The following is a 12,444-nucleotide window of genomic DNA, read 5'->3' as shown; positions in this document are numbered from 1 at the left end:
ATAGCATCAATGTTTTATCCCTAGTGGCAACAAGTACATCCATAAACTTAGAGGTTTCGTCACTCCCCGCATTCACGGAGGCATGAACCCACTATCGAGCATAAATACCCCCTCTTGGAGTTAAGAGCAAAAACTTGGCCACAGCCTCTACTAATAACGGAGAGCATGCAAGATCATAAACAACACATAGGTAATAGATTGATAATCAACATAACATAGTATTCTCTATCCATCGGATCCCGACAAACACAACATATAGAATTACAGATAGATGATCTTGATCATGTTAGGCAGCTCACAAGATCCGACAATGAAGCACATGAGGAGAAGACAACCATCTAGCTACCGCTATGGACCCATAGTCTAGGGGTGAACTACTCACTCATCACTCCGGGAGGCGACCATGGCGGTGAAGAGTCCTCCGGGAGATGAATCCCCTCTCCGGCAGGTGCCGGAGGTGATCTCCGAATCCCCGAGATGGGATTGGCGGCGGCGGCGTCTCGCGTAAGGTTTTCCGTATCGTGGCTCTCGCATCGCGGGGTTTCGCGACGAAGACCTTAAGTAGGCGGAAGGGCAGGTGTAGGGGCGTCACGAGGGGCCCACACAGCAGGCCGGCGCGGCCGGGCTTGGGCCGCGCCGCCCCGGTGTGTCGCCACCTCGTGGCCCCACTTCGACTCTCCCTCGGACTTCGGAAGCTTCGTGCAAAAATAGGACCCCGGGCGTTGATTTCGTCCAATTCCGAGAATATTTCCTTTGTAGGATTTCTGAAACCAAAAACAGCAGAAAACAAGAATCGGCTCTTCGGCATCTCGTTAATAGGTTAGTGCCGGAAAATGCATAAATACGACATATAATGTGTATAAAACATGTAGATATCATCAATAATGTGGCATGGAACATAAGAAATTATCGATACGTCGGAGACGTATCGGCATCCCCAAGCTTAGTTCTCGCTCGTCCCGAGCGAGGTAAATGATAACAAAGATAATTTCTCGGAGTGACATGCCATCATAACCTTGATCATACTATTGTAAACATATGTAATGAATGCAGCGATCAAAACAATGGTAATGACATAAGTAAACAACTGAATCATAAAGCAAAGACTTTTCATGAATAGCACTTCAAGACAAGCATCAATAAGTTTTGCATAAGAGTTAACTCATAAAGCAATAAATCAAAGTAAAGGTATTGAAGCAACACAAAGGAAGATTAAGTTTCAGCGGTTGCTTTCAACTTGTAACATGTATATCTCATGGATAATTGTCAACATAGAGTAATATAACAAGTGCAATATGCAAGTATGTAGGAATCAATGCACAGTTCACACAAGTGTTTGCTTCTTGAGGTGGAGAGAAATAGGTGAACTGACTCAACATAAAAGTAAAAGAAAGGTCCTTCAAAGAGGAAAGCATCGATTGCTATATTTGTGCTAGAGCTTTTATTTTGAAAACAAGAAACAATTTTGTCAACGGTAGTAATAAAGCACATGTATTATGTAAATTATATCTTACAAGTTGCAAGCCTCGTGCATAGTATACTAATAGTGCCCGCACCTTGTCCTAATTAGCTTGGACTACCGGGATCATCGCAATACACATGTTTTAACCAAGTGTCACAAAGGGGTACTTCCATGCCGCCTCGTACAAAGGTCTAAGGAGAAAGCTCGCATTTTGGATTTCTCGCTTTTGATTATTCTCAACTTAGACATCCATACCGGGACAACATGGACAACAGATAATGGACTCCTCTTTAATGCATAAGCATGTAGCAACAATTAGTGTTCTCATATGAGATTGAGGATATATGTCCAAAACTGAAACTTCCACCATGATTCATGGCTTTAGTTAGCGGCCCAATGTTCTTCTCTAACAATATGCATGCTCTAACCATTAAAGTGGTAGATCTCTCTTACTTCGGACAAGACGGACATGCATAGCAACTCACATGATATTCAACAAAGAGTAGTTGATGGCGTCCCCGTAAGCATGGTTATCGCACAACAAGCAACTTAATAAGAGATAAAGTGCATAAGTATATATTCAATACCACAATAGTTTTTAAGCTATTTGTCCCATGAGCTATATATTGCAAAGGTGAAGAATGGAAATTTTAAAGGTAGCACTCAAGCAATTTACTTTGGAATGGCGGAGAAATACCATGTAGTAGGTAGGTATGGTGGACACAAATGGCATAGTGGTTGGCTCAAGGATTTTGGATGCATGAGAAGTATTCCCTCTCGATACAAGGTTTAGGCTAGCAAGGTTATTTGAAACAAACACAAGGATGAACCGGTGCAGCAAAACTCACATAAAAGACATATTGTAAATATTATAAGACTCTACACCGTCTTCCTTGTTGTTCAAACTCAATACTAGAAATTATCTAGACTTTAGAGAGACCAAATATGCAAACCAAATTTAGCAAGCTCTAGGTGTTTCTTCATTAATGGGTGCAAAGTATATGATGCAAGAGCTTAAACATGAGCACAACAATTGCCAAGTATCAAATTATTCAAGACATTTTAGAATTACTACATGTAGCATTTCCCGATTCCAACTATATAACAATTTAACGACGAAGATTCAACCTTCGCCATGAATACTATGAGTAAAGCCTAAGGACATATTTGTCCATATGCAACAGCGGAGCGTGTCTCTCTCCCACACAATGAATGCTAGGATCCATTTTATTCAAACAAAAACAAAAACAAAAACAAACCGACGCTCCAAGCAAAGCACATAAGATGTGATGGAATAAAAATATAGTTTCGGGGAGGAACCTCGATAATGTTGTCGATAAAGAAGGGGATGCCTTGGGAATCCCCAAGCTTAGACGCTTGAGTCTTCTTAAAATATGCAGGGGTGAACCACCGGGGCATCCCCAAGCTTAGAGCTTTCACTCTCCTTGATCATATTGTATCATCCTCCTCTCTTGATCCTTGAAAACTTCCTCCACACCAAACTCGAAACAACTCATTAGAGGGTTAGTGCACAATAAAAATTAACATGTTCAGAGGTGACACAATCATTCTTAACACTTCTGGACATTGCATAAAGCTACTGGATATTAATGTATCAAAGAAATTCATCCAACATAGCAAAAGAGGCAATGCGAAATAAAAGGCAGAATCTGTCAAAACAGAACAATCCGTAAAGATGGATTTTATTGAGGCACCAGACTTTCTCAAATGAAAATGCCCAAATTGAATGAAAGTTGCGTACATATCTGAGGATCACGCACGTAAATTGGCATATTTTTCTGAGCTACGTACAGAGGGGCAGGTCGAAATTTGTGACAAGCAAAGAAATCATGCTATCGCGCAAGTAATCCAAATCTAGTATGAACCTTACTATCAACGACTTTACTTGGCACAACAATGCACAAAACTAAGATAAGGAGATGTTGCTACAGTAGTAAACAACTTCCAAGACTCAAATATAAAACAAAAATACTGTAGTAAAAACATGGGTTGTCTCCCATAAGCGCTTTTCTTAAACGCCTTCAGCTAGGCGCAGAAAGTGTATATCAAGTATTATCAAGAGATGGAGCATCGGCATTACCTTGGGTGTTGGGAGTTTTCTCAACCATGCATAGTATGTTGGATACATAAGTTTCAGCGGCTCCCTTTTCATTAGTCTTGGGCTTGCTACTCTCATCAAACAAATTTTCAGGAACAAGCCAAGCATAGTTATTTTCTAGCGCTTCATTCATCGCTAGGAGCTTACATGGTATTGATGCTTTGATCTCCCCACCATCATTAATATTATTAGTGTACTTACTCTCTCCATGTCCATCTTTTCAAGGATACTAACAAAATTGGTATAAGAACCAAGCATCTTATATTTAATAAAGACCTTTCTAGCCTCTCTTGCTATACCACCAAATTCTCTAAGACTCTGTTTGGATGTTTGTATTGGGAGACTTGGCATTATATTGGGTTCAATGCCAATATCTTAGGATATTGATATTGAGATTGAATGTCAATATTTTTGTTTTAATGTTTAGATATTTGAAACTCAAACTTGGTATTGACATTGAATGCCAAAACTTTTTTCGATGTTATTAAAGTGACGAATTGCATTTGCATCAGAGTGTGACAGTTATACTGTGAATATATCTGAATAATTATATCTTTATATCCGATAAGAATAATTGAAAGAAAATACATTGGTTGCAATACTACAATATTCTTCAATTTTCTGTCAGGTAAAGAATGCACGCATATGAATCAACATTCTTCAATAGTACACAAAATCTGCATATTCCTCTTTTTTTTTTTGAAGTATGCATATTCCTCATTGGTCTGTACATACAAATATTTTTGTCATATATGTGCTCTGTTCCACAATCTTCCTCTGAGTCTGGACATGTCCGTCTCAACAAATGAATCAAATCCACCTCAAGAGATCCATCAAAGCGACCTTGGCCTGTAGGATAGAGAAAGGATTGAGTGGACAGAGATGGCGTACAGGAGCTTCACCATCGTACCTTGAACAATGAATCGGGGATCCGGTTGGGGGAAAAATTCGGATACAGTGGCGCGCAGGATGCTCCTCGAGGTCGAGAAACCGGCCGGCGGCGCCGAGGCTACACCATCCTACCTTGAACAATCAACGGTAGCAGGAGATCAGGGGTCCGATCGGGGAGGAAATCGGGATCCAGTGGCGCGCAGCGCAGGGTGCTCCTTGAGGTCGACAAACCGGCCGGGGGCACCGAGCGAAAAGGTTTAGGACAGAGTTGGCGGCGTCACACCTCGCCGGAGGCGAAGGAGGAGGGGGGCGAGGGCGGGAGCCTACCTGTGTGCGTTCTCTCGAGGGTTTCAGCTGGAACGAAATGGCGAGGAGATAGAAATAGAATGATCGAGCGAGGAGGAAAACGTTTCGCGCTCCGAATACCTCACGATGTCGAGCTCCAGACCAGTATATTCGGGAGCAGGCTGCCTAGGTGAAAAAACTCCAGCTCAATATTCAGTCCGAATGCAGAGCTTCAATGTCTAAGCCATCCAAACACTTGCAATTCGGGACATTCGGCCATTTACAATGCCAATATCTAATACCATGCCCGAATGCAAACATCCAAACACAGCCTAAGAAGGGTTTCTAAAACAAAATCTTTATTTTCCCCTTCTTCCATATCACCGAGTGTAAGAAACATGTGTTGGATTATAGGATTGAAATTAACAAATTTAGTTTCCAACATGCGAACTAAAGCAGCAGCAGCAATTTCATAAGTAGGAGCAAGTTCTACCACGTGTCCATCTTCAAAATCTTCAACGGTACTAACATGATTGAAAAATTCTTCTATATTATTTCTCCCAATTATAGACCCACGTCCTACCGGTATGTCTTCTACGGTAAAATTAAAAGGAAACATGTTGAAATAAGTAAAGCAAATATAAGTAACTATTTTTTTTGTGTTTTTGATATAGAGTGCAAGACAGTAAATAAAGTAAAGCTAGAAACTAATTTTTTTGTGTTTTGATATAATGCAGCAAACAAAGTACTAAATAAAATAAAGCAAGACAAAAACAAAGTAAAGAGATTGGATTGTGGAGACTCCCCTTGCAGCGTGTCTTGATCTCCACGCAACGGCGCCGAAAAAGAGCTGTTGACGTGGGAGTTGAAAATATTTGTGGTGTAACTTTTCTTCATTCCCCGGCAACGGCGCCAGAAAAAGAGCTTGATGGCGTGTAACTCACACGTTCGTTGGGAACCCCAAGAGGAAGGTATGATGCGCACAGCAGCAAGTTTTTCCTCGTAAAGAAACCAAGGTTTATCGAACCAGGAGGAGCCAAGAAGCACGTTGAAGGTTCATGGCGGCGGGATGTAGTGCGGCGCAACACCAGGGATTCCGGCGCCAACGTGGAACCCGCACAACACAACCAAAGTACTTTGCCCCAACGAAACAGCTGAGGTTGTCAATCTCACCGGCTTGCTGTAACAAAGGATTAGATGTATAGTGTGGATGATGATTGTTTGCGGAAAACGAGTAGAACAAGTATTGCAGCAGATTTGTATTTCAGATGTAAAGAATGGACCGGGGTCCACAGTTCACTAGAGGTGTCTCTCCCATAAGATAAATAGCATGTTGGATGAACAAATTACAGTCGGACAATTGACAAATAGAGAGGGCATAACAATGCACATACATGACATGATGAATATTGTGAGATTTAATTGGGTATTACGACAAAGTACATAGACCGCTATCCAACATGCATCTATGCCTAAAAAGTCCACCTTCAGGTTATCATCCGAACCCCTTCCAGTATTAAGTTGCAAAACAACAGACAATTGCATTAAGTATGGTGCGTAATATAATCAATAACTACATCCTCGGACATAGCATCAATGTTTTATCCCTAGTGGCAACAGTACATCCATAACCTTAGAGGTTTCGTCACTCCCCGCATTCACGGAGACATGAACCCACTATCGAGCATAAATACCCCCTCTTGGAGTTAAGAGCAAAAACTTGGCCGAGCCTCTACTAATAACGGAGAGCATGCAAGATCATAAACAACACATAGGTAATAGATTGATAATCAACATAACATAGTATTCTCTATCCATCGGATCCCGACAAACACAACATATAGAATTACAGATAGATGATCTTGATCATGTTAGGCAGCTCACAAGATCCGACAATGAAGCACATGAGGAGAAGACAACCATCTAGCTACTGCTATGGACCCATAGTCCAGGGGTGAACTACTCACTCATCACTCCGGAGGCGACCATGGCGGTGAAGAGTCCTCCGGGAGATGAATCCCCTCTCCGGCAGGGGGCCGGAGGTGATCTCCAGAATCCCCGAGATGGGATTGGCGGCGGCGGCGTCTCAGTAAGGTTTTCCGTATCGTGGCTCTCGGTACTGGGGGTTTCGCGATGAAGACCTTAAGTAGGCGGAAGGGCAGGTAAAGGGGCGTCACGAGGGGCCCACACAGCAGGCCGGCGCGGCCAGGGCTTGGGTCGCGCCGCCCTGGTGTGTCGCCACCTCGTGGCCCCACTTCGACTCTCCCTCGGACTTCTGGAAGCTTCGTGCAAAAATAGGACCCTGGGCGTTGATTTCGTCCAATTCCGAGAATATTTCCTTTGTAGGATTTCTGAAACCAAAAACAGCAGAAAACAACAACTGGCTCTTCGGCATCTCGTTAATAAGTTAGTGCCGGAAAATGCATAAATACGACATATAATGTGTATAAAACATGTAGATATCATCAATAATGTGGCATGGAACATAAGAAATTATCGATACGTCGGAGACGTATCAGGCACCTAGCTAGATCAAACTTAGCTAGGGAAGGTAAATTATGGTAGCATCTCTGGAAGGTTTAGGTTCCGACAGTCTCTTCCAACCAGCGACGTGAGACACCATAGACACATGGCAGAAACGAGTTCGTGTTCAATTTGTGGGGGGTCTTATTCCTGGAGACACACTCTCGAATTGATTGTAAATGGCTCGATGTGTGTGGGCATTAGCAAATGAATCGGTCATTGAGCACATGTGCATATCAGAGGACATTCCAAGCAATGCCTCTCCCTTATGATGGAAGATGAGTTTGTGGAGCTATCCGTTGTTGAATATAAATATAGTGTCTAACCTCTTTCCATATTAGATTGGTCTTTTGTAAAACTTGACTAGTGCATCAATCCTACGTGGTATCGGAGCTAAGAGGTTTCAAGTTCGAGACTCTGCTCGCCCAGTTATTAGAAAAAACTGCGACCTGTGCATCAAACCCACGCTAAAGACTAAAATAGCTTAAACGTGAGGAAGAGTGTTGAATATAAATATAGTGTCTAGTCTCTTTCCATCATATCTCTCGGTTTCTACTACCACTACACCAAAAGGGGTGGTGGTGAAACCTCAGCAACACCGCGATGGATTCCTCCTCTGCCGTGAAGATTAATGTCGACGTTGTTGTCTCCCGTGTTACCGTGTAGGCAATGGCGGTGCTCTTGGTGCGATCTGTAGGGCTGGAGATGGGTCCTTCCTTGGTGCAGCGATACTGACTGTCGAAGGAGTTTCAGGCCCGGCATTCTATTCTTGAGGCGCAAGCGTGCAGAGAGGAATTGGCTTTAGCTGCTGACTTGCAACTCCAGCAAGTGGTCGTAACAACGGGTTGTCGTGCTGTGATCAACAATATGGAGCAGCCGTTTGTTGGCTCTTATAGCATGATCCTCCAGGAAATAAAAGCGACAGCGTGAGATTTTTTCAGATCTCGTTCAAGCATGAAAACCGAGCTTCAAACTCTGAAGCACATTTTTTAAAAGGGAAGGCCCTTGGCCCAGCTTTATATATAAAGCACTCGAAGCAACATAGTAGCGATACAAACTCACACCTCACACGAAAAGTCTGATGCCTTAGTCATTACAAACCACACATACCAAGTCTGAGAAAGGAAAGAAGACTACACGGAGCCAAAGCATCGGTATGTGAAGGATGCTTGGAACGGGTGTAGTCCAGGCGCTGATCATCCTCCATCGTCGTCGCGTAGCCGCCTTTGAAGCCTCCTAACCTCGTCCAGCGCCGCGTCCAGCAGCGGTAAGTCTCTCGGTCTGACCAGAATCCTCCAGATTTGCATATGAATAGACATTTTGAAGATGACGTCAGCCGGGTTGTTGATCAGGGATCCCTCAATAGCTAGCTTATTGCGTATGTTCCAAAGGGCCCATCATTGGGCCGCAAAGGTGTACCAAGCTAACCTACGGAGACGACCCGTAAGGCCATTAACAATGGCCATGAAATCCGCGACCCCTGCCGGGTTCCACGAGCAGTGCAAGAGTTCCCTAATTTCCGCCCACATGAATTTAGCAAGATGGCAGTTGAAGAAGATGTGATCGCATGTTTCCCATTCACCACATAGGGCACAGCTGCCGTCAGAGGGCCCCCGCCTCTTGACCAGCTGATCCCCGGCTGCCAGCCTACCTCTAATGAGCTGCCAGAGAAAGACGCGGATCTTTGGCGGTACCTTGGTGCACCAGACCTCCTTGAAGTGGGCGATTGTCCCGCCCTGGGACAGCTTACAATACATGGAGTTAGTGGAGTATTCCCCGGAAGCCTCCAACGACCAGCGGACCTCGTCCTCACCCGTAAAGATGGGAGTGAGGTCGAAGATCCTGCACAGGTTCTCCCATTCCACCGTCTCCGCGAGGCCGAAGGAGCGTCTGAATCTGATATGTCAGCCATCGTTGTCGCGAACCCCTTCCACAGTGGCGAAGTGGTTGTCACAACACGCGAAAAGGCGAGGAAAAGTCAGACGCAAGGGCCCCGTGCCCGTCCACCAGTCGAGCCAAAAATAGGTACGCTTCCCATTGCGCACCTTGTGCTTGGCTCCCATCTTGAAATACCATTTGATCTTCTGAATGGCATTCCAGAACTGCGATCCCTTAGTGGGCACCGCCGGGGAGAACAAGTCATGGTTACCCAGGTATTTGGCCCTCGGCAGGTCTTCCCACAGCCCCTCGCTGTTTTGGTAGATCTTCCAGATCCATTTGAGCATAAGAGCGATATTCATGAATTTAGTGTTGAGGATTCCCAATCCTCCAAACGCCTTAGGTTTGCACACCGTAGCCCAGTCTACCATGTGGTACTTGCGCTTGGGGCCCACTCCTTCCCAAAAGAAGCGGGAACAGTGTCGGTTCATGGTCCCATGAGTCGCGTCGTGCAGGAGGTAAAGCCCTATTGCAAACAACGGCAAGCTGGAGAGGCAAGAGTTGGTGAGCTCGAGTCTCCCCCCGGAGGCGAGAAAAAGCCCTTGCCAGGGCTCGACCCTGTGGCCAACCTTCTCAGTGAGGAAATTCCAGTCCGCAACTGATACGTCCCAAACGTATCTATAATTTCTTATGTTCCATGCTACTTTTATGATGATACTCACATGTTTTATACACATTATATGTCATATTTATGCATTTTCCGGCACTAACCTATTGACGAGATGCCGAAGATCGAGTTGCTATTTTATGCTGTTTTTGGTTTCAGAAATCCTAGTAAGGAAATATTCTCGGAATTGGACGAAATCAACGCCCAGGGTCCTATTTTTGCACGAAGCTTCCAGAAGTCTGAAGAGGAAACGAAGTGGGGCCACGAGGTGGCGACACACCAGGGTGGCGCGGCCTGGGCCCTGGCCGCGCCGGCCTGTTGTGTGGGCCCCTCGTGACGCCCCTTGACCTGCCCTTCCGCCTACATATAGTCTTCATCGCGAAACCCCCAGTACTGAGAGCCACGATACGGAAAACCTTCCAGAGACGCCGCTGCCGCCAATCCCATCTCGGGGGATTCAGGAGATCGCCTCCGGCACCTCGCCGGAGAGGGGATTCATCTCCCGGAGGTCTCTTCATCGCCATGATCGCCTCCGGATCGATGTGTGAGTAGTTCATCCCTGGACTATGGGTCCATAGCAGTAGCTAGATGGTTGTATTCTCCCCATTGTGCTATCATGTCAGATCTTGTGAGCTGCCTATCATGATCAAGATCATCTATTTGTAATCCTTCATGTTGTGTTTGTTGGGATCCGATAAATATTGAATACTATGCCAAGTTGATTATCAATCTATCATATATGTTATTTATGTTTTTTGCATGCTCTCCGTTGCTAGTAGAGGCTCTGGCCAAGTTGATACTTGTGACTCCAAGAGGGAGTATTTATGCTCGATAGTGGGTTCATGCCTCCATTAAATCTGGGACAGTGAAAGAAAGTTCTAAGGTTGTGGATGTGCTGTTGCCACTAGGGATAAAACATCGATGCTATGTCCGAGGATGTAGTTATTGATTACATTACGCACCATACTTAATGCAATTGTCTGTTGTTTGCAACTTAATACCGAAAGGGGTTCGGATGATAACCTCGAAGGTGGACTTTTAGGCATAGATGCATGCTGGATAGCGGTCTATGTACTTTGTCGTAATGCCCAATTAAATCTCACTATACTCATCATATCATGTATGTGCATGGTCATGCCCTCTCTATTTGTCAATTGCCCAACCGTAATTTGTTCACCCAACATGCTATTTATCTTATGGGAGAGACACCTCTAGTGAACTGTGGACCCCGGTCCATTCTTTTACATCGAATACAATCTACCGCAATACTTGTTCTACTCGTTTTCTCGCAAACAATCATCATCCACACTATACATCTAATCCTTTGTTACAGCAAGCCGGTGAGATTGACAACCTCACTCGTTTCGTTGGGGCAAAGTACTTTGGTTGTGTTGTGCAGGTTCCACGTTGGCGCCGGAATCCCCGGTGTTGCGCCGCACTACATCCCGCCGCCATCAACCTTCGACGTGCTTCTTGACTCCTACTGGTTCGATTAAACCTTGGTTTCTTACTGAGGGAAAACTTGCTGCTGTGCGCATCATACCTTCCTCTTGGGGTTCCCAACGAACGTGTCATCTACGCGCATCAGTCTCTAAAGTGCCTAAACCAAAAAAATATTATTATAGGCCTAAAATTGACAAAGCCCTTAGTACCACTACGGATGGGGGAGCTTATGATGTTGATGCTTCGTCTCTCGATAATACTTGATACACACTTTCTGCGCCTAGCTGAAAGGCGTTAAAGAAAAGCGCTTATGGGAGACAACCCATTATTTTACTTCTGCACTTTCTTTTATATTTGAGTCTTGGAAGTTGTTTACTACTGTAGCAACCTCTCCTTATCTTTATTTTATTGTGTTGTTGTGCCAAGTAAAGTCTTTGATAGTAAAGCCAATACTAGATTTGGATTGCTGCGCAGTAAACAGCATTTCTTGCTTCGTCACGAATTTCGACCTCGCCTCTCGTAGGTAGCTCGAAACATCCGCCAATTTACGTGCGTGATCCTCGGATATGTACGCAACTTTAATTCAATTTGGGAATTTTCATCCGAGCAAGTCTGGTGCCTCAATAAAATCCATCTTTACGGATCGTTCTGTTTTGACAGTATTCTGCCTTCTATTTCGCATTGCCTCGTTTTGCTATGTTAGATGGATTTCTTTGTTCCATTAACTTTCAGTAGCTTTGTGCAATGTCCAGAAGTGTTAAGAATGATTATGTCACCTCTGAATATATGAATTATGCACTGACCCTCTAATGAGTTTGTTTTGAGTTTGGTGTGGAGGAAGTTTTCAAGGTCAAGAGAGGAGGATGATACAATATGATCAAGAAGAGTGAAAGGCCAAAGCTTGGGGATGCCCCTGTGGTTCATCCCTGCATATTTTAAGAAGACTCAAGCGTCTAAGCTTGGGGATGCCCAAGGCATCCCTTCTTCATCGACAACTTATCAGGTTCCTCTAGTGAAACTATATTTTTATTCCGTCACATCTTATGTGCTTTACTTGGAGCGTCTGTTTGTTTTTTTGTTTTTGTTTTTGTTTGAATAAATCGGATCCTAACATTCTTTGTTTGGGAGAGAGACACGCTCCGCTGTTTCGTATGAACACATATGTTCTTAGCTTCA

This window comes from Lolium rigidum, chromosome 6 (genome assembly GCF_022539505.1).
Source record: "Lolium rigidum isolate FL_2022 chromosome 6, APGP_CSIRO_Lrig_0.1, whole genome shotgun sequence".
Lineage (NCBI taxonomy): Eukaryota > Viridiplantae > Streptophyta > Magnoliopsida > Poales > Poaceae > Lolium > Lolium rigidum.
The sequence above is the reverse complement of the archived record's forward strand: the minus strand, read 5'-3'. Positions refer to the sequence as shown.